Source organism: Anthonomus grandis, chromosome 3 (genome assembly GCF_022605725.1).
Source record: "Anthonomus grandis grandis chromosome 3, icAntGran1.3, whole genome shotgun sequence".
In the NCBI taxonomy this organism is placed as follows: Eukaryota; Metazoa; Arthropoda; class Insecta; order Coleoptera; family Curculionidae; genus Anthonomus; species Anthonomus grandis.
This window is the reverse complement of record NC_065548.1, coordinates 2,107,165-2,134,146: the sequence shown is the minus strand read 5'-3', so window position 1 is coordinate 2,134,146 and position 26,982 is coordinate 2,107,165. Positions and strand designations below refer to the sequence as shown.

General features: G+C 30.5%; 1 protein-coding gene across 6 annotated transcripts in view; it reads right to left on the bottom strand.

Annotated features, from left to right (window-relative positions):
- LOC126733736 (hemicentin-1) overlaps positions 1–26,982 on the bottom strand; it is a 613,913-nt gene that overhangs the window by 200,772 nt on the left and 386,159 nt on the right. The window contains exon 1 of one of the 6 annotated variants that reach the window (XM_050437126.1): positions 8,325–8,445. The exons of 4 other annotated variants lie outside the window; for them this stretch is intronic. The gene's annotated coding sequence lies outside the window, so the exon portion shown is untranslated. Of the gene's footprint in view, positions 1–2,345; positions 2,759–8,324; positions 8,446–26,982 lie in introns of those variants that run through there. One more of the 6 variants, XM_050437124.1, reaches the window with a different exon arrangement.

Genomic DNA, 26,982 nt, shown 5'->3' with positions numbered 1-26,982 from the left:
AGCAGTCAACCAACAACTGTTAAGATATCTGGAATCATCTGGACTAATCAGCGATCATCAATACGGCTTCCGAAAGCTTAGATCGACCGGCGATCTTCTGGCTTACGTCACACACTTGTGGACGAAGACCTTGGAGAAGCACGGCGAGTCCCGCTCAGTCGCTCTTGACATTTCCAAGGCATTTGACAGAGTGTGGCATGAGGGACTACTAACCAAGTTCTCCTCAATCGGCATACAAAACTCATTATTGAATTGGATCAAAAGTTTTCTTGAACAACGAACAATCCAAGTAGCCGTCGATGGATACCTCTCCGACAAATTTAACATTAACGCTGGAGTTAATTGAGAGGACTCAAGGATGCATTCTATCCCCGACCCTTTTCTTGATATATATCAACGATTTGCTAGGAACCACTGTCAATCCAATCTACAGCTTTGCGGACGATAGCACACTTATTTCCACATTTAAGTCCGCCAAACCAACGACAGCCGCAAGTTCTCAGAATCTTAGGCAGCAACAAGTAGCTTCAATCAACAATGATATAAGAGCAATCTTGGAGTGGGGCGGTAACAATCTGGTCAATTTTAACGCTAAAAAAACGCAGGCTGCCGTATTTACGATGAAGACTAACCTTGGTGGCCCGGAGCTGGTTATGGCAGGGAAAACATTGCCAATGAAATCATCTTTACATCTTCTAGGAGTCGAGGTCACCAACAGTGTGTCCTGGCATGACCACGTTGCCGAGGTCGCCAGGGCGGCTTCCAAAAAACTCGGAGTGCTTTTCAAAACGAAAAAACTGTATACACCAGAACAGCTGCTGACTCTTTATAAAGCTCAAATACGCCCTTCCCTCGAATATTGCTCGCATGTCTGGAGCTCTGCACCCAAGCATCGTTTAAACCTACTGGATTCTATACAGAAGAGAGTTATTCGTCTTATCGACAAACCAGAACTGACAAAGAGTCTGGATAGTCTGGAGCACAGGAGAAAGGTGGCTGGCAGGCCTGATTTCACCCAGGGCTGTTCCGGCAAGAAGGACGCGTCTAGCAGTTGCGGCTCATCAACATCGAGTCCACCTGCCTACCCCAAGGACGTCGCTGTATCGGAACTCATTCATCTTCTTTGTAGAACGGGCTTCCACCTCACATATTTCCCGACGCATACAACCTACAGCGATTCAAGATAAACGCCCACAAATATCGTCGCGCAAGCACTCCAAGAGTGACATAGGACTTTCCTCTTGTGCTTGTGTTTACCATAAAAAAATATATATCCCTACCTCAGTTTAAAAATTAGAAGAGGATGGGAATAAACTGATATTTTTCTTGGATAATTAGACCAATTATACCCGAAAAACACTATTTGCAATCCATCCAGACACTATTAATAAAATGAAACCACAATAGGGAGAAAAGTTGAATTCTCTTTAATCGATGAATAAGAAGCTTTGTCCACAAATATTTTATGATATATATTTTCTTATAAATTCAATTATTATATTTAATTAACAACTAACGCCTTTATTTACTTAATGCATCTTCAAGCCTCGTTAACGAGACGACGCGCAAAACGAAACATATACGCACAAAAAGTAATTGACGAAAACGTACGGCCTCCATTTAGACGTTTGCCTTTTCCTGAGAGAGAGGATTTTCGCTGATATTAGCACTAATTTATTTTTGCAGTTCGTACTCTCCTTAACCGTCTTCTCTCATATGCCGCGGCCTTAATTAGTAACAGGGCCCTACAGGGCCCCACTTTTACTCCCTTTATTTGAGGTTTCTTCTATACTATATACTTTCTCGAAATTTACTTCTTTGTTTCATTTATTATGAGGACAGACCGTTTGGGTAAAGCAATTTAGTGGCATAATGAATATTGCCGAGGGTTTTTTTTCTTTTTTAATATAAATTACAGAGCAACTCAACATAAAAGACTATAGATGGATACCTCTCTATGGTAGCGAGAAGAGAATACAGTTAAACTGGTTCTAATAAAATGTATTACTACAGTTAATCACTTTATATTTTGGGTTGAACTGTAGTAATAATTAGCAATTTGATACAGACAAAACTAATAAATATAACTTCCCCATTACCAGGTTCGATACCCTTATATTGGTATAAATTAAACTTGTAACTAATAAACCTTTACTGGTATATATAATTTATAATAAAAAACTTAGATAGTGTCGAGAAGGGAAAAGAGGTAAATGGGTTTGACACTTCTTTCCTGACAAAATCAAAGATCACAAGGGACTACATGGACCGAAGAAGATTTAAAACCTTAGGTCAAGTCTTTACATCCCTTGGCCTCCTCATAATAAGACCTAAAAGCTACTTACCAACTTATAACTGTCAATATTCCTTTATCACAACAGCTCCTTCATATATCTAACATCCTCGGGAATAACCCTCCACATATACAGGATTTCTATCATAAGGGAGTAGAACTTTTTTTTTTTTTGAATAATGGTGGGAGACCGGTTCGCTAAAAGTTTTAGACACACGCCGCAAATAAATAATAAGTTTATACGGGCTAAATCCGATTATTTTTGCCGACTACTTGCCTTTCTTAACGCCTAATTAGGAAACTTCGGGGCCGCAGGGGTCTATAAATAGTTTGCCCGGAATCTCGCCGCGGGGCCGAAAATTCGATAAATCCTACCAGTAGGACTGTTGTTTTGGGGTCGTAAATACGCTTTAGCAGAAGGTTATTTAACATTTTTCAAAAATTTCTATGTTATGAAACGTCGGTAGAAAAACTAGGTTATGTTCGCTCTGCTGTGTTGACATTTGTTCTTGTTGACAGTCTTTTGAGTGATGACTATAGACTTTGTAGAGTAGCAATGTATAAATGGTTATAGCTTATTATAGGATTTTAATACGACTTTTTAAGTAAACGAAGAAATAATAAATTATCACTGGTCCTACCGTAGTTATGAACTAGTTTATAAATTTTTTTACTAGCAACGCGACACTCGACAAAAAAAAATATTAAATAGCGATACTCTATTAAGTTTAATGCTCGAGAGTCAACGTTCTTTGGTATGTCAGACAGTGGGAGCGACGTTGCCCAACTGTATCAGTTATTAAATAAAATTATTGTTTTTTTAAGGCTGGAATGTTTATTTACATAAATAAAAACATTAAAAAGGAATTATTTTAAATTCCTAGTAATAGTCTATAACTGTAATTTAGAGATTTTAGATAGTATAGTTACAGCAACGTTGCAATATTTTTAAAACTGACGACACTACTATACACATGACAGATGTCACGTGAAATGACAGATTTAGGTTATGTTTGTTATTTATGTTAGTTTTGAATTATTTTGAGGGTGTTTAAACTGGATTTTTCGAAAACAGAGCATTATTAGCTGAGTTATTCGCAAGAGGAGCTAGAAAGGGCATAAAATACGTGCAGTACGCATATTTTATTGCCAAAATTTAAGGGTTTTTGAGTGAATGATCGCCCAATCCCTGTTTCAAGGATTTACACCTGTTTGGTAAACTTTTACTTCCTATATGTGCCTTATATTTAAATTATTGTAGGGAGAAAAACTGTTGTTTAAGTAAAGCATTGTAGCCCCTAAGAAGACATGCTAGGTTTTCCTGACCAGTGAGAGACTTGCCTGCCGAGAAAACTGTCTTCAAAACCCTAAAATGCTGATTTTCTTTTACTCCTCTAGACATTTTAAGCCTTTTATTGACTCATTAAGCATTTTTACCAGAAAATGCGATATAAAAGACCACTTAAAGTTTGATAACCTCCCTTAGATCTTAAAACAATGAAACCTGACCGAATACAATGGAACTAGTCTTACTGTAAGTTTCGCTTCATCTATAAATTAAGAAGGCCAACTTGAGTCATATCTTATAAAGAACCATTTAAAACTTTCAACACTTTAAAAAAAGAAAATACTAATTTCTCTTCATAAAGGAATTAATTAATTCGCAAACTAAATTTATAAAATAATTCTGCCCGGTAACAGTAAAAGTTTCCGGCTAAAACTTTCGGGAATCTGTTGGTTCAACTCCTCGATATCTAAAACTGCAGTATAACGAGATGTTTAGTTAATGTTGCGCCCTTTTAATATTTCATTAAAATCCAAAGGTTTAAGGCGCTTTTGTAATTTAATTAACTTCACGTCTGTATTTTTAAGATAATTATTTATATACGGTCAGGGATTTGGAAGAAAGGCCAATTTTATTCCATTAATTTATTTTCAGCAGTTTGTTTAGTTTTCAAAGTGAGTTTTAGTTTTAGTTATTTTTTCCATTAGATTCTATATTAGATCATAAATTATTATGCTTTAAAGGACATGTTCTTTATAAATGCATTATTAAATGCTAAAATGTAATGTTTGTAGTTCACTTATTTGTGCAATAAAAAATGCAATTTAGATTGTCAATGAAAATTGTACAAATCATTTAGTTATAATAACATAAAATAATAATTTTGATACATTGTAACATAATTTGATATATTATGACTTAAATAATTGTAATTTATACACATTGTGTGGCTCTTTAGTACTGGTTCAAGTACTATTTACCTTATTGGTATAATGTTGCGAAGTGTATAAATTAGTGTTACTATAATATTTAGTTAGTTTAGTTATACACTCAGAAAAATTTGATAGGTTGATTCAAACAAAAAATATTGTTAAGTAACAAAACCGCTTTTTTTGTAAAAAAAACTGCTATATTGTTTATTTTAACTAAAGGGTAATAGTTAATGTAATCATAAAAAAATTGTTACCATACAAAATTAATTTATCTAATAATTTAGATAATTTTAACTTAAGTTTTGTTGCCTAACAACCTTTTCGTTATTAAAAAAGTTATTTTAACTATTTCTTTATTCGTTTTCCCACCGTTTAGTAAAATTTTGTTAATTCAAACAAAAAAATGTTTAATTTATTTTTAACTATTATTTTATAATATATTTAACCCACATTCTTTGTTAAACTACTAATATATAGAAAATTAACACTATTTTTTGTTAAATCAGCCCACTAATTTATTTGGATAAACCAAATTATTGTTTGCAATAATATTTAATAAGTTAATTTTACTCTTATTAGGAATAGTTATTTTAACAATAAGAAATTGCCAACTGTCTAATAAAATTTACTTAAGAAATAGTATAATTTAACAATAGTTGGGTTACATAACCATGCTTTTTTGTTAATTGAAACTAAAAAATGTTCAATTTTAATGTTACCTATTCCGACGTGGTAAATTGAACCCTTTATTTGTAAAGCAACTAGTATTTAGTAAACCAACAATTTTTTTGTTAAATCAACCTACTACTTTGTTTGGATCATCCACAATGTTGTTTCAAATAACTATATTTATTGATTGATTTTACCACTTATTCCAGGTAAATTTACAACGTTTTTCGGTATTCCTGAAAATATAAGTAGCACACGATCATATTCTTTGCTTGCGGGTTTCATTCTTTTCCACAATACGGCTCGCGTTGCACGTTGATAAAATTGCGCCCCAAATAATAGGAATAGGAAATAATTTTCTTCATTTTGTATTATACACTCAGTGTTTTGTGAGTTATTTTTTATATTTTATAAGAGTGAGTAAACAATTGGTGCAGGTAAGATGGATGATGATTTTTCAGTAAGATATACAAATCAGTTTGTAAATTCTCTACTCAATTCAACTAAAGACAACGAAGACGAAGGTGGTCTCAATTTATCCAGCCTGTCTAATCCTCTTGAAATTGGTTTAAACTATTGTGGACTGACTTATCAAGCTGAGTCTGAACCAGAAATCGAGGAAACTTTAACATTAAAACGCCTTCTGCAAAGTTGGGGCTTTGAAAATTTATTCGAAATCTTAAAATATAAGTAATTTTTCCATTATTACCAATTTCATTTTTAAAGTATATCCACTTATTCCTTGTGCAATACTTATGGATCCACATTAACCTCCACACAAAAAAAAATACCTATATTAAAATCATTACATTTGCTGCCCAACAAACACGTGTTTTGTTAATTTTCCAGTAACTATGTTAATACATTTTCCACTTTTGTATTCGTATATTGTTATAGTTTCTTGCTATGAATTAATGAATATTTAACATTTAAATTTTGCGATAGATTATTAAATAAAATCAGCTTAAGTGATGAGCCAGAATTAGAGTATAAATCTAAGCATATCACTAAATCTACTTTAAAAGAAATGCCCTATTATGAAAGAATACAAAATTTGGGTTTATTTAACGATGCAATTGTAAGCTCAGAATCGTTGATTTTTCTTAGGGAAGTAAAATATAAAAATACGCTGTATAAAGTAAATTTTTTTTACTTTCAAAGTCATTAAAATTGTATGAAATTCTTCATATAGCTGTGGAAATTAAACAAAATTTGAAAAATTGTTATCTTATTTGTGTTGAGCATAAAATTAGTAAAATTGACAATCGCTTTCAATCTTATAAAGTATTAAATAAAACCAAAAATTTTTTTATATTTTCAACACAGCTTCATGAATTTCACTACGCTACTATTCACGTATATAAATCACCAAATGGTTTTGAATATATAAGACCAAAATATTATTAAAAGCTTATAATTGATAATTGGTTATAAAAATGATGTAACAGATATAAAACAAAATTGGTGTAATCATCAAAGGTGTAAAAGCAAAAAAAAATTAGATTTATTATTTTTTTAAATTGCCTTTAAGTATATTTTAAATAAAGATAATTTTAAAAATATTTTTAAAGTTGACCAAATAATTTTACGTTATTTATGGATTAATTTTAAGACATTTTGGATAAAAATCTTGTGTTTTATTAAACCCAACCAAAATAATTAATATCTGACTAAAATTGTCGCTAAAAATTATTATTAATTTTATACCCGTTAATGGTCATGCATGTTCAATAAAAAAATAAAACAAATGTTATGAGAACCAATTTCTTCATATTAAAGGATTAAACCCTTTCGTTTTGATTTTTTTGTTAAACTTGAATGAAAGACAAAATTGAAGTTTAACCAGGGTGTTTCAGTGTATACATTATACATTTTCACGGCCGATGAAAAGAGTGACCTTTAAACAGGTATTTGAAATCCCACAGTAAAGCATTAATAATGAAAAATTATACAAATGCTATTAATAAAGCCAAACCAAAAACTTTAAATAAATATTTTAAAAAAATATCGCTATTCCACCTAATTGTATAACAACATTAACAACTAAAAAAAAGTACGGCAAACAAAAATAAATAGTCATTCAACTAAAAAAAATTGGTAGAGAACGAACATAATCGTAAGTATACCTCGTTTTTTTTGTTGCCTAAATGAACATATTGGTATCGGACAAATATTTTGCTTATACAAACAAAAAAAATAGTAATATAACAAAAAAATTGTTAAACGACTATTATTCAGTTAATTCGCTAAGACCATATTAAAATCAACGAAAAAAATTGTAGCAGAACAAAATCAATTTAACCATTAAAATTTGGTTAATATAACTATGAAGGTAGTTTGACGCATTTTCATATGCTCTTTTTGGTTGATTTTACTTATGCTTTTTGTTGAGTGTAACAGTATTTCTTAAGCTTTGCTAACAAGAATGCATATTTTGAATTTAAATTTATACTTTATGTCATTTTGCATAAGTTTCAGCATTTTTTTGCCTCAGCATAATAATGAGTGTGATAGAGACAAACTTATAGTTAATTAAAGGTGTCAAAAATAAATATGGTCTGTATTTAAAAAAGAAGGAAATTTTATATATTTTTAAATTATTTAATTTTTTTTTAAATCTAGACTAAAGAGACTTCAACTGCCTGGAAAATTAACAAAAATTATAAAATAATTTTAGTTCTTCCAGGCAGTTGAAAAAATGACCTCAACTAATAGTAATAAAAAATAACTCCAAGTATTCATTTATCAGATTCTAAACTTGCCTATGCTTCTATTGTATGGTTACCAGAATACTATTTACATATTGAGGATCTGAAGTGGGTTTAGACAAGGTGTGACTAAACTAATGTACAAAATAATTGTACTAAAGTTCGAAGCAATATACTTAAAACCTTACCTAATCATGCTATGTGAAAATTATTTATTATAAAAATATCTAATATTAAAAGAGTATGAGAGGTTATTTGCAATATTCCATTGACTTTTGAGTATTCAAGTATGGAAATATTTAATGGAATATAGGATGAATAAAGCAGCCTCAATGGAAATAAGGGAAACTTAATTTCATGTCCCAATCCTGTCGAAGATATTTCTATTCCTCTTAACCCAACAAAAAATGTACATGTAATTAAATTAACTTACTTACATATGGCAAATTTGGGTTCAAATAACTCGTTATTTTGCACATACAGACACCATATAAATTTTACTATTACACCCAAATAAAACAAAGAAAATCGTCTTCTAATTACGCACTGAACACCCAAATAACTCACAACGTTACGACTATTGAAAGTAAATAAAATTCGCGGCATTCCAGGCATCATAACATCGATGGCAGAGAATCCGAAAACCTTAAACCAACCTTCGGTACAATGTGAAATAATAATTTAAAATGTTTGTTAAAAATTGGCGAATGCGTCGGAGAAATTTTAGATATTTCGAATATTTCAAATCGGCTCGGACCCCCGTTTAAGGAATCGACGAGAATTATTTATTATTTCTGATGTGCGAGTGAATTTGTTTGGCAATGTACCCCGTCTTTGTCATACATTATCGTTGACGTAAGTCGGTCGTTCTCTGGCACATTATCATATTATAAAATTAACTAAAAATAATAAATATGTAATAATTTCAATGGTAATAGTAATATAAATTTAATAAAAGAGAATAAGAAGGTTTGTATTGACTGAGTACGTAACGTAAATGAAATATAAAATTGTGATTTTTTTATGGTAATTTTTGCTTGTTCCTGGGAGAAAAGAAATTATATATTTTTTCAAACTTTTACATTAAATGCCTGGAAAAGGTGCCAAATTACAATTATAACTTGGGCCTTAAATTCCTGAAAAAAATCAGAAATTTAATTACCTTCTATCTAATTATTTTCTTATTTTTTTATTAAGTTTTCTTAGTCTGGAAGAAATTAGGAAAATATGGAATTAATTTGGATTTCTTTACCCTGAAAGAAAAATATTTTTGTTTTCAAATTTATCGAATAATGCCTGAAAAAAATGCATAACAAACCTTTCATAATTTGTGCCTCAGATTTCTGGAAGAAAAACAGAAATTTGTCAATTTTTTTCCAGGCGTTTGCAGTCTGGGAAAATATGAAATCTCTTGGTTTCTTAGTTATTTTGGTTCAAATGCCTGGAAGGAATAAGGGAAATATGAAAAAGTTGAATTTTCGGGAATTTATGGGTTGAAAAATATTGATTTTTTTTGGTAATTATTACTTCCCTGGTGCTGGGAAGTAAAAAAAAATAATTATAATTTTTTTGAAACTTTTGCATTAAACGCCTGGAAAAATACAAAATTCATTATTTTTTAATTAATATCTTAATTTCTTGAAAATAATCAGGAATATAAGTTTTTTCACTTTTTCGATTCAAACGCTTCAAATAAATAAGAAAAATATGGAAAAATTTACTTTTCAGGCATTTTTAACCTGAAAAATGTTGATATTTTTTGGTAATTTTTGCTTTTTTTGTACGTGCAACAAACTACTTTTGGTTCAAAATTTTTCATTAAATGCTTGGAAAATATGTAAAATTTGATTATTTTAATTTGTCTCTCATATTTCTGGAAAAAATCAGAAATTAAATTTTTTTCCAGATATTTGCAGTCTGGAAAATTATGAATTTTTTTAGTTATTTTAATTCAAATTCCTGAAAGAAATAAGGGAAACATGAGAAAATTAAATTTTCAGGTATTTTTAGCTTAAAAAATGTTGATTTTTTAGTAATTATTATTTCCCTGATCCTTAAAAGAACAAAAAATATATAATTTTTTTGAAATTTTTGCATTAGAAATGCTTGGAAAAACACAAAATTTTATTATTTTTTAATTTGTGTCACTTAATTTCCTGAAAAAAAACAGAAGTTTCATTATTTTTCCAGGCATTTGTAATCCGGGCAAGTATGAATTTTCTCATTTTTGTGGTTCAAACGCTCGAAAGAAAATATGGAAAAAATTAAATTTCAGGCAATTTTAACCTGAAAAATTTTAACCTGATTTTTTTGGTAATTCTTGCTTCTCGTGTACCTAAAATAATTAATTTTCTTTTTAACTTTTGTACTTGTGTTTTAAATCGGTTTAAAATTAAAAAAAAAATCAGAAATTTAATTATTCTTCAACTTTTTTTCAGGCACTTGGAGTCCTAAATAATGTTGAATTTTGTAAAGACACATGCCTGGACGAAGTAAAAAAAAATTGATTATTTTAAAATTTCTTCCAGGCATTCAAGGTCTGGAAAAATACGATTTTGCCTAGTATTATGGGCCAATTAAATATTTTTAACATTGGATCTAATTGTCTGGAAAATGTACATTTTCTCAAGTAGATTTTAAATATATAGAAAAAGTAAGGAAAATATTTAAAAAAAAAACTAATTTTTAGACATTTTTAGCTTAAAAAATTGTGATTTTTTTATGGTAATTTTTACTTGTTTACCTAGGAGAAAAAAATATTTTTTTTTTCAAACTTTTGCCTGGAAAAGGTGCCAAATTACAATTATAATTTGTGCCTTAAATTCCTGGAAAAAATCAGAAATTTTATTACCTTCCATTTAATTATTCTCTTATTTTTTTTATTAAGTCTTTTTAGTCTGAAAGAAATTAGGAAAATATGGAAAAAATAATTTGGACTTCTTTACCCTGAAAGAAAAATATTTTTATTTATCGAATAATGCCTGGAAAAAATGCATAACAAATATTCCATAATTTGTGCCTCAGATTCCTCGAAAAAAACAGAAATTTCTCAGTTTTTTTCCAGGCATTTTTGGGTTGAAAAATGTTGATTTTTTTTGGGTTTTCTTGTACGTGAAATAAACCACTTTTTTTCAAAATTTTTCATCAAATGCTTAGAAAAAGTTTAAAATTTCGTTATATTAATTTGTCTCTCATATTTCTGGAAAAAATCAAAAATAATTTTTAAAAATTTTTTTTTCCAGACACTTGCTTTGATTCAAATTTCTGAACGAAATATGGAATATATCAAAACCAATATTCTATTAAACATTCTTATTTAATTATAATAATATATGATGTGATGCTTGGCGTTAGAGCATATCTTAACCGTTGATTGAATAATAGTTTATATACATTATTATACCTTATATTATACTTTATACTTATTATACCTATTATTCAATCAACGTCTTAACGAACAAATTTATAACTCTTCTGATACCAGAACACTGATAAGTACTTCATACCCCTATATATTCGAAAACATACTATTGTCTCTAGTGACTCAAAAAACATAACACCTTCTTAAACTAAACATTCTAACAAAAAAATTATTAAAAATTGAATTTTAAACGAATATTACGCATAATTTAAATGGGTGTGACGAATGTTGAAAATAATTTTTTTCACTCTATTGCCATATAATTCGCGTGACACCTCGAAATTCAGTTTTCAACCTGTGTGCCGTCCGTGCGTCACGGCAACTATATACGCTTAAGAAAAAGTATAATGCGTGACCCGTGGAACAAAACCGTAATGGTCATCATATTTAGCGTGCTAATTTTAATCCAAAAAAATATTTTACAGGCTCTGAAATTGAGTGGTGTAATTATGGGTATTGTAAATTAAAAATTAAATTATATTTTAATATAAAGAAAATACGCTGAAAAACTATGGTCTAAAGTCATAAAAATTATTTCGATTGTAAACCGCATTTCGATTGTAGCTGCGTAATTTGCGTGGATCATATATGTGTCACGAATATACAAATGTTTTTTTTTTTTAAATAAATTAGAACTCTCTTTTAGCCGAAGTTTTTCATTAATTATAACTGGAAACTTTAAAACCAAGAAATAACTATTGGGCCCTAGAAACATTTATATATAATCACAAATTGCAATGGTAATTTTCAAATTCATGTCCAAAAAACCGTATTTAAACCACGTGATGTCTCGAGTGTGTTAACCCCAAACTTGCGGCACTTTTTCACGGTTCGTTCGTTCGATAATGGTGCTGGATGCTGTTTTACGAAAACGCAATCAATCACCGCTTTCATTACTTTAAGGCAACTAAATCGCGGATAAAAGTGTTAAGACTAAAAGTATTATTCCACGCTTTACGTTTGAAAACGATTTATTCGCCCGTTTGTTAGTGATTGATCCGCCTTCCTTTAATATTCCTTAAATAACGTGTAATTCGTTACCGGAATGGTGTAAATGACTTCGTTTATCTTGGCCGTTGTCTACACGGGGGGACAATCAATCAACTGCGGTAAGATATACGGGGATCCATCTATTTAATGGGTATTCATTTGTATCAGAAACACCCACCATGTCCTTCATAAGTCTTCAATTATTTTGCTTTTTAATCTGTTGTTAATAATGTTAATAGAATTTTTAGAGGCAATTGGTGCCGAATCGCATGGCAGAATGGCAGCTAAAATCCGACATATATCGATTGCAGAATTTTTGGCATTTTAAGTTGTGTTAAATCCGTAGAAAAAACTCTGGAAATTTACGGTTTTTTTTCTGGAAATTGAAGTCGTTGCTTCAGGAAAATTGAGATAATGGCTAAATTTTTTAAGGAATTTAAAGTGGATTTTTGCTTAATTTTAATAAAAAATTTTAAATTTATTCCAGGCATTTGTGGTCAATTCAAGCTGTTCCCAGACATTAGAACTTATTTCTTGAAGGAATTTAAAGTCATTTGAATTTCCTTCTTGATAATTGAGGCAAAGTCGTAGACAATTGAAATCTTACCTTACTTCTTCCAGGAACTTAGGAAGTTATTTTCTATCTCATCCATATTTATTAAGTATTTTCTCTAATTTTTATATGAAATCTCCAAGCCACTTTATAAACCTTTAAGCAACACTTGCCATTCTGCCATTCAATTCAGCACCTCGTCCTTTCTACGGCCTGAAATTTTCGATAACGGGTTTCAGCTCCCGAAACAAAATTCACCATCATAAAACTCCCGAATTTTAATTTGCTTATTAAAAATTGTTGAACAAATAAATTCCTAAACGTTTTTTTTTTATTAACTAATTAACTTATTTTATAATGCCTGGGTTACGTAAATTATAATTTAGGCGTTTCCTCGTTGTCGATATAAAGATAGAACAGAATGTTCAGTAAATTAGAAAAAATCGTTGGTGCCGAAACGCATGGCGGAATGGCAGCTGAAATCCGACATCGATTGTTGAATTTTTGGCATTTTTAATTGTGTTAAATCCGTAGAAAAAAACTCTGGAAATTTACGTTTTTTTTCTGGAATTTGAAGTCGTTGCTTCAAGAAAATTGAGATAATGGCTAAATTCTTTAAGGAATTTAAAGTGGATTTTTGCTTAATTTTAAGAAAAAATTTTAAATTTATTCCAGGCATTTGTGGTCAATTCATGTTGTTCCTAGACATTAGAACTTATTTCTTGAAGGAATTTTAAGTTCCATTTAAAGTCAATTTAAATTCCTTTTTAATATTGAAGCAATATCGTAGACGGTTGAAATCTTACCTTATTTCTTAGGAACTCAAAGTCATTTCCTATATAGTCCATACTTATCAAGTATTTTCTCCTAATTTGTTTATGAAATCGTCAAGCCTTTAAGCAACACAGGCCATTCTGCCATTCAATTCAGCACCTCGTCCTTTCTATGGTCTGTATTTTTCGATAATGCGTTTCAGCAAAATTCTTGAATAAAAAACAATATTTTGATAATGCATGAGTGTGGCGAATTATAATTAGAGTTCAATTTAAATACAGAATAACATTTTCAATAGATCATATGTTGGAGAACCGCTGGTGCCGAATTCCATGGCAGACTGCCACTTGAAGTCCGACATCCACAGTGTTAAATCGTGGACAAAAACAGGGAATTTGAAGTTGTTGCTTCGAGAAAATTAATGTTATATTTGAAATAATAGTGAAATTTTTTATAATATTAATGATTAACCTTGAATAAGCGTAATTCGTTACCGGAATGGTGTAAATGATTTCGTTTATCTTGGACGTTGTCTACACAATCAATCAACTGCGGTAAGATATACGAGATTTATCTATTTAATGGAAATTCATTTGTATCGGAACCCCCTCACCCCTCAACCTTTATAACGCTTAAATTATTTTGCTTTTTAATCCATTACCACGGGTGACATTTGAAGTTTCAATCTGAAAAATCGTTTTTTTTTTATTAAATTGTTAATAACGCTAATGGGACTGTGGTGTTTTTATGTATTGGTGATATACAGAAATCATAATCTTTGTAAGTAATTTTCTAAAGTTCCCTATTATAACCACCTCTGCGTATTACTCAATTTATTTAAAACAGTTACGTACTAAACTTTATCAATTTTTTTCTTAATTTTTGCATTCAAATACTGAATTGTTAATCGATGTCGAGATTGTCAGGTACTTCACTTTTCAAGTTCATGATTCATGATTTGTTACATTCCAGGCAGTTGAGTTTTGATTCTATAGTCCAGGCAATTCATTGTTTAGTCACCCTTAAATATGTGATTCATGATTTTTATAGTCCAGACAGATGAATATTGTTTAATAATTTCTACAGTCTAGGCAGTTGATAATTATTAATTCATTACTAGGACACTTAATTATCTTTCTTAAGCCCATGATTAATTATCAGTTGAGTTGACTTATAATTTTTATAGTCCAGGCAGTTCAGTATTGACTATTGATTTAAACGGCTGACTTGCTTGAATGAAAGTCCATGATTCAAGATTATTTTTATTCATGCAATTAAGAACTGATTCTACAGTTCAAGCAATTGAATATTGATTTACTATTCAAACAATTTTCTCAATCCTGTGATTCATGATTTTTTCAGTCTAGTCAGTTGAGTATTGATTCATAATTCTTATAGTCCCAGGAAATAAGTATTGATTAATGATTTTTATAGTCTAGGCAGTTGAATATTTATCCAGTATTAAGCCTCTTAATAATCATTCGTAGAACCGTGATTAACGATTTATTTTTTATTCCAGTCAGTTGAGTATTGATTTTATAGTGCAAACAATTGAATATTAGTTCATTATTCATACAGTTCTCTGTCATTTTTAAGTATGTGATTCGTGATTCTTTTATTCTAGTCAGTTGAGTATTGATTCATAATTTGTATAGTCCAGACAGATGAATATTGTTTAGTGATTTCTACAGTCTAGACACCTGATAATTGATTCATTATTAGGATATTTAATCATCATTCTTAAGCCCATGATTCATTTTTTTTTTAATGCATCAGTCGAGTTGACTTTTAATTTTTATAGTCCAGACAGTTGAGTGTTGACTTGCTGGTATGAAAGTCCTAGATTCTATAGTTCAAGCAAGTGAATATTGATTTATTATTCAAACAATTTATTGTCATTCTCAATCCTATGATTCGTGATTTTTTCATTTCAGTCAGTTGAGTATTAATTCATAATTATTATAGTCCAGGAAAATGAATATTGATTGATGATTTTTATAGTCTTGGCAGTTGAATATTTAGCCAGTATTAAGACTCCTAATCATCATTCGTGGGCCTGTGATTCATGATATTTTTAATTCCAACAGTTGAGTTAATATATAATTTTTACAGTCCAGGCAGTTTAGTATTGATTATTGATTCAGGCCTAATCTGCTAGTCTTAAAGTTCATGATGCAACATTTTTTAATTTCAGCCAGTTGAGTATTGATTCATAATTTTTATAGTCTCGGCAGTTCAATATCTATTCATTATTTGAGTATTACTTGAGTATTAAATTCATAAGGATTATTATAGGACGATTAATGATTTATATAGTCCAGGCAGATAAATATTGATTTCTATAGTCTAGGCAGTTGAATATTTATTCATTATTAAGCCTCTTAATAATCATTCGTGGGCCCGTGATTAAAGATATTTTTCATTCCAGTCAGTTGAGTTGATTCATAATTTTTACAGTCCAGGCAGTTCAGTATTGAATATTTTATTTCAACCAGAGTATTGATTTTATAGTCCAAGCAATTGAATATTGATTCATGATACACACAGTTCTCTGTAATTTTAACTATGTGATTCGTGTTTCTTTTATTCTAGGCAGTTGATAATTGATTCATTACTAGGATACTTAAACATCATTCTTAAGCCTATGATTAATTATTTTTTTAATGGAATCAGTTGAGGTGACTTTTAATTTTTATAGACCAGGCAGTTGAGTATTGATTAACATTTCAAACGCCTGACTTACTGGTATGAAAGCCCTTGATTCTAGATTATTTTTATTTATGCAACTGAGAATTGATTCTATATTAATTGATTTTAAATTCTATATGTCCAAGCAATTGAATATTGATTTACATTAAAACAATTTTCTCAAGTCTGTGATTCATGATTTTTTCATTCCAGTCAGTTGAGTAATGATTCATAATTCTAATAGTCCCGGAAAATGAATATTGATTGATGATTTTTATAGTCTAGGTAGTTGAATATTTATCCAGTATTAAGCCTCTTAATAATCATTCGTGGGCCCGTGATTAAAGATATTTTTCATTCCAGTCAGTTGAGTTGATTCATAATTTTTACAGTCCAGGCAGTTCAGTATTGAGTATTTTATTTCAGCCAGTTGAGTATTGATTTTATAGTCCAAGCAATTGAATATTGATTCATTATTCACACACTTCTCTGTCATTTTTAAGTATGTGATTCGCGATTCTTTTATTCTAGGCAGTTAATAATTGATTCACTACTAGGATACGTAAACATCATTCTTAAGCCTATGATTAATTATTTTTTTAATGGAATCAGTTGAGTTGACTTTTAATTTTTATAGACCAGGCAGTTGAGTATTGATTAACATTTCAAACGCCTGACTTACTGGTATGAATGCCCATGATTCAAGATTATTTTTATTCATGCAATTGAAAACTGATTCTATAGTTCAATCAATTGAATATTGATTTACTATTCAAACAATTTTCTCAAGCCTATGATTGATGATTTTTTCATTCTAGTCAGTTGAGTTTTGATTCATAATTCTTATAGTCCCAGAAAATGAATATTGATTAATGATTTTTATAGTCTAGGCAGTTGAATATTTATCCAGTATTAAGCCTCTTAATAATCATTCGTAGAAGCGTGATTAACGATTTATTTTTTATTCCAGTCAGTTGAGTTGATTCATAAATTTTAACAGTCCAGGCAGTTCAGTACTGATTATTCCATTTCAGCCAGTTGAGTATTGATTTTATAGTGCAAACAATTGAATATTAGTTCATTATTCATACAGTTCTCTGTCATTTTTAAGTATGTGATTCGTGATTCTTTCATTCTAGTCAGTTGAGTATTGATTCATAATTTGTATAGTCCAGACATATGAATATTGTTTAGTGATTTCTACAGTCTAGACACCTGAAATTGATTCATTATTAGGATATTTAATCATCATTCTTAAGCCCATGATTCATTATTTTTTTTAATGCATCAGTCGAGTTGACTTTTAATTTTTATAGTCCAGACAGTTGAGTGTTGACTTGCTGGTATGAAAGTCCTAGATTCAATATTATTTTTATTCTTGCAATTGAGAATTGATTCTATAGTTCAAGCAAGTGAATATTGATTTATTATTCAAACAATTTATTGTCAGTCTTAATCCTATGATTCGTGATTTTTTCATTTCAGTCAGTTGAGTATTAATTCATAATTATTATAGTCCAGGAAAATGAATATTGATTGATGATTTTTATAGTTTAGGCAGTTGAATATTTAGCCAGTATTAAGACTCCTAATCGTCATTCGTGAGCCTGTGATTCATGATATTTTTAATTCCAACAGTTGAGTTAATATATAATTTTTACAGTCCAGGCAGTTTAGTATTGATTATTGATTCAGGCCTAATCTGCTGGTCTTAAAGTTCATCATGCAACATTTTTTTATTTCAGCCAGTTGAGTATTGATTCATAATTTTTATAGTCTGGGCAGTTCAATATCTATTCATTATTTGGGTATTACTTGAGTATTAAATTCATAAGGATTATTATAGGACGATTAAGGATTTATATGATCCAGGCAGATGAATATTGATTTCTATAGTCTAGGCAGTTGAACATTTATTCATTATTAAGCCACTTAGTAATCATTCGTAGGCCCGTGATTAAAGATATTTTTCATTCCAATCAGTTGAATTGATTCATAATTTTTACAGTCCAGGCAGTTCAGTATTGAATATTTTATTTCAGCCAGAGTATTGATACTATAGTCCAAACAATTGAATATTGATTCATAATTTTTATAGTCTAGACAGATGAATCTTGCTTAGTGATTTCTACAGTTTAGGCAGTTAATAATTGATTCACTACTAGGATATGTAAACATCATTCTTAAGCCTATGATTAATTATTTTTGAAATCCAATCAGTTGAGTTGACTTTTAATTTTTATTGCCCAGGCAGTTGAGTATTGATTAACATTTCAAACGCCTGACTTGTTGGTACGAAAGTCCATGATTTTATTCATGCAATTGAGAACTGATTCTATAGTTCAAGCAATTGAATATTGATTTACTATTCAAACAATTTTCTCAAGCCTGTGATTCATGATTTTTTCATTCTAGTCAGTTGAGTATTGATTCATAATTCTTATAGTTCTGGAAAATGAATATTGATTGATGATTTTTATAGTCTAGGCAGTTAAATATTTATCCAGTATTAAGCCTCTTAATAGTCATTCGTAGAACCGTGATTAACGATTTATTTTTTATTCCAGTCAGTTGAGTTCATTCATAATTTTTACAGTCCAGGCAGTTCAGTATTGATTATTTTATTTCAGCCAGTTGAGTATTGATTTTATAGTGCAAACAATTGAATATTAATTCATTATTCACACAGTTCTCTGTAATTTTTAAGTATGTGATTCGTGATTCTTTCATTCTAGTCAGTTGAGTATTGATTCATAATTTGTATAGTCCAGACAGATGAATATTGTTTAGTGATTTCTACAGTCTAGGCAGTTAATAATTTATTTATTACTAAGATACTAAAACATCATTCTTAAGCCCATGATTCATTATTTTTTTAATGCAATCAATTGAGTTGACGTTTAATTTTTATTGTCCAGGCAGTTGAATAATGATTTCAAACACATTAATATTGATGAACATTTATGTTGAATGAGATTGTGATCACATGAATAACATTTCAAACGCCTGACTTGCTGGTATGAAAGCCCATGATTCTAGATTATTTTTATTCATGCAACTGAGAATTGATTCTATATTAATTGATATCATATTCTATATGTCCAAGCAATTGAATATTGATCTACTATTCAAATAATTTTCTTAAGTCTGTGATTCATAATTTTTTTATTCCAGTCAGTTGAGTATTGATTCATAATTCTTATAGTCTAGGAAAATTAATTTTATAGTCTAGGCAGTTGAATATTTATTTAGTATTAAGACTCCTAATCATCATTCGTGATTCATGATATTTTTAATTGCCGTCAGTTGAGTTTACTTTTAATTTTTACAGTCCAGGTACTTTAGTATTGATTATTGATTCAAGTGCTGTCTTAAAATCCATGATGCAAGACTTTTTTATTTCAGCCAGTTGCGTATTGATTCTATAGTTCAAGCAATTGAATATTGATTCATTATTCAGACACTTCATTGTCATTCTTAAGTAAGTGATTTTTTGCACCTCGAAGAGTTGAGCATTTGTTCATAATTTCTATAGCCCAGGCAGTTGAATCTTGATTTAAATAATTTATTATTATTCTCAATCCCGTTGTTTATGATTTTTTTATTGCAGGTATTGAGGAGTATTGATTTCTGATTTTCAGGTGCAGGCAAATGATCGTTCAATCATAAATCAGCTACTTTAAACTTTACCACTACTTTACTTTACTACTTTACTACTTTACTACTTTACTACTTTACTACTTTACTACTTTACTACTTTACTACTTTACTACTTTACTACTTTACTACTTTACTACTTTTTGCGTTGAAATATTAGCATTTTTTTTAGCAACGGAACTAGAAAAACCTCTTGGTGGCAAAATGAATGAATAAAAAAAATTTTCTTTTTTTTCTTCTCCTTCTTCCTTTTCTTCTTCTTCTTCTTTTTTCCTTTCTGCCTTTCTTTTTTTACCTCTTCTTCTTCTGAAGTCTGTTGTCTGGGCCAGTGGATTTTTATATTTTTAAATTCATAAGCTGAACCACTAGTCCTCTCTTTAACTTGTTATTTATTGGTAGTCCACATGCAAGACCCGACTTGACCATACCTGTATAGGGATAATAACTAACTTGGTACATTTTGTGGTAAATTATGATTTGTTTTCCAAAGATAATTTCTCCGATGTTCACGGGTAGGTCAGCGGTTTTAGAAAGGATCCGGCTCGTAGGACCGACCATTGCTCCGGAGAATTGAAAATCAAAATACAGCATTTTCTATTAAAATTGTTCATTAAAAAAATATAGAATTTTTAGGGACAGAAGGAAGACTCTCGCCAACACCAAGGAAGTTAGAGATTTGAAAATTGGAACATAGCTTCTTTTAATAAAATTATTAAACACTTGTTTTAGATTTTTTTCTGAAAAGTTTTAAAAGTGGAAGTGAAGAAAAATTATCATAAAAGAAAAAAATTCAAAGGATAAAATGCACAACTCGAATACAGCTTTTTCTAATAGAAATTATTGACTTTTTTCTATATTAGGCTCATTTATCTTCTGGATTTTCTAGAGATTCTAGTTTACCGTCTAAAGCTAAATCCGCTTAAATATACCAAAATATTTTCAGCAAAATTAATTAAAGGGCAATAGCGCGTATTCATACATAAATAAGGCCAAAATTAGGCGTAACCCTAATATATGACATACATATTTAACACTCGTCGCCGGTGCGTTATTTACCGCGCTATTTGCGGATCTGGATCTGGTAATTAACCGGGTTGTTCTTTTGTTTGTTGATTTTACAACGTGAAACTACAGTTGCATCGATTCAAGGGCCACTTTTCCATCGGGGTATATTTACACGAAACATTACCGTAAAATTATTACATTTAAATTTAGAGAGTGCATATCATGCGGGTAAAACCCTTATCCATAAATATTCCGCACGTGGTACGTGCGCGTGTAATGTTATTTAAAAGGAACAAGAAGAAAACTCCCATCGGCATCGATTTACGTGAGAAACGAGCGCTGAGATGCGTAGATAAGAAGGGTTATAATATACTCACTTGCCTATAGCGTCGAGGTGCCTACTCTACTATACTCTACGAGCCGAAATTATATTAGTAGTCACGAGATTGGATGTGCCCATGATAATGCGTAATTTATAGTCTTGTTTGTTATTCCCCGGGGAGCGTTTAAGCCTTTGCCGTGTCCTATCTGGGCTTAATCTGTCGCCGTACTACTGAGATGGAATTACCTTCTCTATATGACGAGCTTGAACTTTTTTTGATAACGTCACACAATTTTTAGCTTATGGAAAAGTTAACTGAGTGAGTTTCTTACGACGGTATGCTTTATATTACTATAACCATGGACGGTAAAGATTACCTTTGGAACTCTTAAAAATTTTCGGGAAATATAAGGACTATAATATGTAAATCCTTTTTTTCAATTCCAAGCCATTGAGACTGAGCTGTTCGACTGCCTTAACTACCTGGAATTACAAATAAAATTAAATTATGAATCAAGAATTCCAGGCAGTTTAACTTACATACTGGAGTTACCTCTACTGCCCAAAATTCTTAAAGTTATATCGAAATTAAACAGACTGTAATATGTAAATCCTTTTTTTTTCAATTCTAGGCAATTGAGACTGCGCTTGTTTGACTGTCTCAACTACCTGGAATTACAAATCATATTAAATAATGTATCAAGAGTTACATACAGTTTAGCTTACGTGCTGAAATTACCTCAACTGCCTGAAATTCTTAAAGATATTTCGAAATTATAGAGGCTAATAGGTAAATCCTCTTTCTTCAATTCTAGGCTATTGAGACTGAGCTGTTCGACTGGCTTAACTGCCTGGAATTACAAATAAAATTAAATTATGAAACAAGAATTCCAGGCAGATGAGCTCACGTGCTAGAATTACCTCAACTGCCTAGAATTCCCAAACATATCCTGGAAATATAAAGACTATAATATGTAAATCCTTTTTTTCAATTCTAAGCAATTGAAACTGGCCTTATTTGACTGTCTTAACTGCCTGAAATTACCAATAAAATTACATCGTGAATCAAGAATTCCAGGCAGTTCAACTGACGAACTGGAATTACCTCAACTGCCCAAAATTCTCAAAGTTATATCGAAATTTTTATATGTAAATCGTTTTTTTTCAATTCTAGGCAATTGAGACTACGCTTGTTTGACTGTCTCAACTGCCTGGAATTACAAATAAAAAAATATTAAATCAAGAATTCAAAGCAGGTCAACTTACGTGCTGGAATGACTTCAACTGCTTGAAATTCCCAAAAATATCCCCAAATTATTCAGACTGTATTATGCAAATATTTTTTTTTTAATTCCGAATTACTTTAACTCCTTAAAATTCCTAAAAATAACCTGGAATTACAGAGAGAATTATGAATCCTTTTTTCCAATTCTAATTAATTGAAATTGAGCTGTTTGACTGCTTCAACTGCTTGGAATTCTAAATTAATTAAAACCATCGATGAAGAATTCCAGGCACTTGAACCTGCGTCCCGGAATTACTTCAATTGCCTGGAATTTCTAAAAATATCCCAGAACAATAGAGACTATAATATGTAAATATTTTTTTCGTCAATTCCAAGCAATTAAGACAGCTGTTTGACTGGCTGAACTGCCTGGAATTACAAATAGATTTAAATCATAGATCAAGAATTTCAGACAGTTGAACCTACGTCCCGGAATTACCTCAACTGCCTGGAACTTCTAAAAATATTTCAGAAATATAAGGACTATAATATGTAAATCCTTTTTTTCAATTCCAAGCCATTGAGACTGAGCTGTTCGACTGCCTTAACTACCTGGAATTACAAATAAAATTAAATTATGAATCAAGAATTCCAGGCAGTTTAACTTACATACTGGAATTACCTCTACTGCCCAAAATTCTTAAAGTTATATTGAAATTAAACAGACTGTAATATGTAAATCCTTTTTTTTTCAATTCTAGGCAATTGAGACTGCGCTTGTTTGACTGTCTCAACTACCTGGAATTACAAATAAAATTAAATTATGAATCAAGAATTCCAGGCAGTTTAACTTACATACTGGAATTACCTCTACTGCCCAAAATTCTTAAAGTTATATTGAAATTAAACAGACTGTAATATGTAAATCCTTTTTTTTTTCAATTCTAGGCAATTGAGACTGCGCTTGTTTGACTGTCTCAACTACCTGGAATTACAAATAAAATTAAATTATGAAACAAGAATTCCAGGCAGATGAGCTCACGTGCTAGAATTACCTCAACTGCCTAGAATTCCCAAACATATCCCGGAAATATAAAGACTATATTATGTAAATCCTTTTTTTCAATTCTAAGCAATTGAAACTGGCCTTATTTGACTGTCTTAACTGCCTGAAATTACCAATAAAATTACATCGTGAATCAAGAATTCCAGGCAGTTCAACTGACGAACTGGAATTACCTCAACTGCCCAAAATTCTCAAAGTTATATCGAAATTTTTATATGTAAATCCTTTTTTTTTCAATTCTAGGCAATTGAGACTGCGCTTGTTTAACTGTCTCAACTGCCTGGAATTACAAATAAAAAAATATTAAATCAAGAATTCAAAGCAGGTCAACTTACGTGCTGGAATGACTTCAACTGCTTGAAATTCCCAAAAATATCCCCGAATTATACAGACTGTATTATGCAAATATTTTTTTTTTAATTCCGAATTACTTTAACTCCTTAAAATTCCTAAAAATAACCTGGAATTACAGAGAGAATTATGAATCCTTTTTTCCAATTCTAAGTAATTGAAATTGAGGTGTTTGACTGCTTCAACTGCTTGGAATTCTAAATTAATTAAAACCATCGATGAAGAATTCCAGGCACTTGAACCTGCGTCCCGGAATTACTTCAATTGCCTGGAATTTCTAAAAATATCCCAGAACAATAGAGACTATAATATGTAAATATTTTTTTCGTCAATTCCAAGCAATTAAGACAGCTGTTTGACTGGCTGAACTGCCTGGAATTACAAATAGATTTAAATCATAGATCAAGAATTTTAGACAGTTGAACCTACGTCCCGGAATTACCTCAACTGCCTGGAACTTCTAAAAATATTTCAGAAATATAAGGACTATAATATGTAAATCCTTTTTTTCAATTCCAAGCCATTGAGACTGAGCTGTTCGACTGCCTTAACTACCTGGAATTACAAATAAAATTAAATTATGAATCAAGAATTCCAGGCAGTTTAACTTACATACTGGAATTACCTCTACTGCCCAAAATTCTTAAAGTTATATCGAAATTAAACAGACTGTAATATGTAAATCCTTTTTTTTTTCAATTCTAGGCAATTGAGACTGCGCTTGTTTGACTGTCTCAACTACCTGGAATTACAAATAAAATTAAATTATGAATCAAGAATTCCAGGCAGTTTAACTTACATACTGGAATTACCTCTACTGCCCAAAATTCTTAAAGTTATATTGAAATTAAACAGACTGTAATATGTAAATCCTTTTTTTTTCAATTCTAGGCAATTGAGACTGCGCTTGTTTGACTGTCTCAACTACCTGGAATTACAAATCATATTAAATAATGTATCAAGAGTTACATACAGTTTAGCTTACGTGCTGAAATTACCTCAACTGCCTGAAATTCTTAAAGATATTTCGAAATTATAGAGGCTAATAGGTAAATCCTCTTTTTTCAATTCTAGGCTATTGAGACTGAGCTGTTCGACTGGCTTAACTGCCTGGAAATACAAATAAAATTAAATTATGAAACAAGAATTCCAGGCAGATGAGCTCACGTGCTAGAATTACCTCAACTGCCTAGAATTCCCAAACATATCCCGGAAATATAAAGACTATAATATGTAAATCCTTTTTTTCAATTCTAAGCAATTGAAACTGGCTTTATTTGACTGTCTTAACTGCCTGGAATTACCAATAAAATTACATCGTGAATCAAGAATTCCAGGCAGTTCAACTGACGAACTGGAATTACCTCAACTGCCCAAAATTCTCAAAGTTATATCGAAATTTTTATATGTAAATTCTTTTTTTTTCAATTCTAGGCAATTGAGACTACGCTTGTTTGACTGTCTCAACTGCCTGGAATTACAAATAAAAAAATATTAAATCAAGAATTCAAAGCAGGTCAACTTACGTGCTGGAATGACTTCAACTGCTTGAAATTCCCAAAAATATCCCCAAATTATTCAGACTGTATTATGCAAATATTTTTTTTTTAATTCCGAATTACTTTAACTCCTTAAAATTCCTAAAAATAACCTGGAATTACAGAGAGAATTATGAATCCTTTTTTCCAATTCTAAGTAATTGAAATTGAGCTGTTTGACTGCTTCAACTGCTTGGAATTCTAAATTAATTAAAACCATCGATGAAGAATTCCAGGCACTTGAACCTGCGTCCCGGAATTACTTCAATTGCCTGGAATTTCTAAAAATATCCCAGAACAATAGAGACTATAATATGTAAATATATTTTTTGTCAATTCCAAGCAATTAAGACAGCTGTTTGACTGGCTGAACTGCCTGAAATTACAAATAGATTTAAATCATAGATCAAGAATTTCAGACAGTTGAACCTACGTCCCGGAATTACCTCAACTGCCTGGAACTTCTAAAAATATTTCAGAAATATAAGGACTATAATATGTAAATCCTTTTTTTCAATTCCAAGCCATTGAGACTGAGCTGTTCGACTGCCTTAACTACCTGGAATTACAAATAAAATTAAATTATGAATCAAGAATTCCAGGCAGTTTAACTTACATACTGGAATTACCTCTACTGCCCAAAATTCTTAAAGTTATATTGAAATTAAACAGACTGTAATATGTAAATCCTTTTTTTTTCAATTCTAGGCAATTGAGACTGCGCTTGTTTGACTGTCTCAACTACCTGGAATTACAAATAAAATTAAATTATGAATCAAGAATTCCAGGCAGTTTAACTTACATACTGGAATTACCTCTACTGCCCAAAATTCTAAAAAGTTATATCGAAATTAAACAGACTGTAATATGTAAATTCTTTTTTTTTCAATTCTAGGCAATTGAGACTGCGCTTGTTTGACTGTCTCAACTACCTGGAATTACAAATCATATTAAATAATGTATCAAGAGTTACATACAGTTTAGCTTACGTGCTGAAATTACCTCAACTGCCTGAAATTCTTAAAGATATTTCGAAATTATAGAGGCTAATAGTTAAATCCTCTTTTTTCAATTCTAAGCTATTGAGACTGAGCTGTTCGACTGGCTTAACTGCCTGGAAATACAAATAAAATTAAATTATGAAACAAGAATTCCAGGCAGATGAGGTCACGTGCTAGAATTACCTCAACTGCCTAGAATTCCCAAACATATCCCGGAAATATAAAGACTATATTATGTAAATCCTTTTTTTCAATTCTAAGCAATTGAAACTGGCCTTATTTGACTGTCTTGACTGCCTGGAATTACCAATAAAATTACATCGTGAATCAAGAATTCCAGGCAGTTTAACTGACGAACTGGAATTACCTCAACTGCCCAAAATTCTCAAAGTTATATCGAAATTTTTATATGAAAATCCTTTTTTTTTTAATTCTAGGCAATTGAGACTGCGCTTGTTTGACTGTCTCAACTGCCTGGAATTACAAATAAAAAAATATTAAATC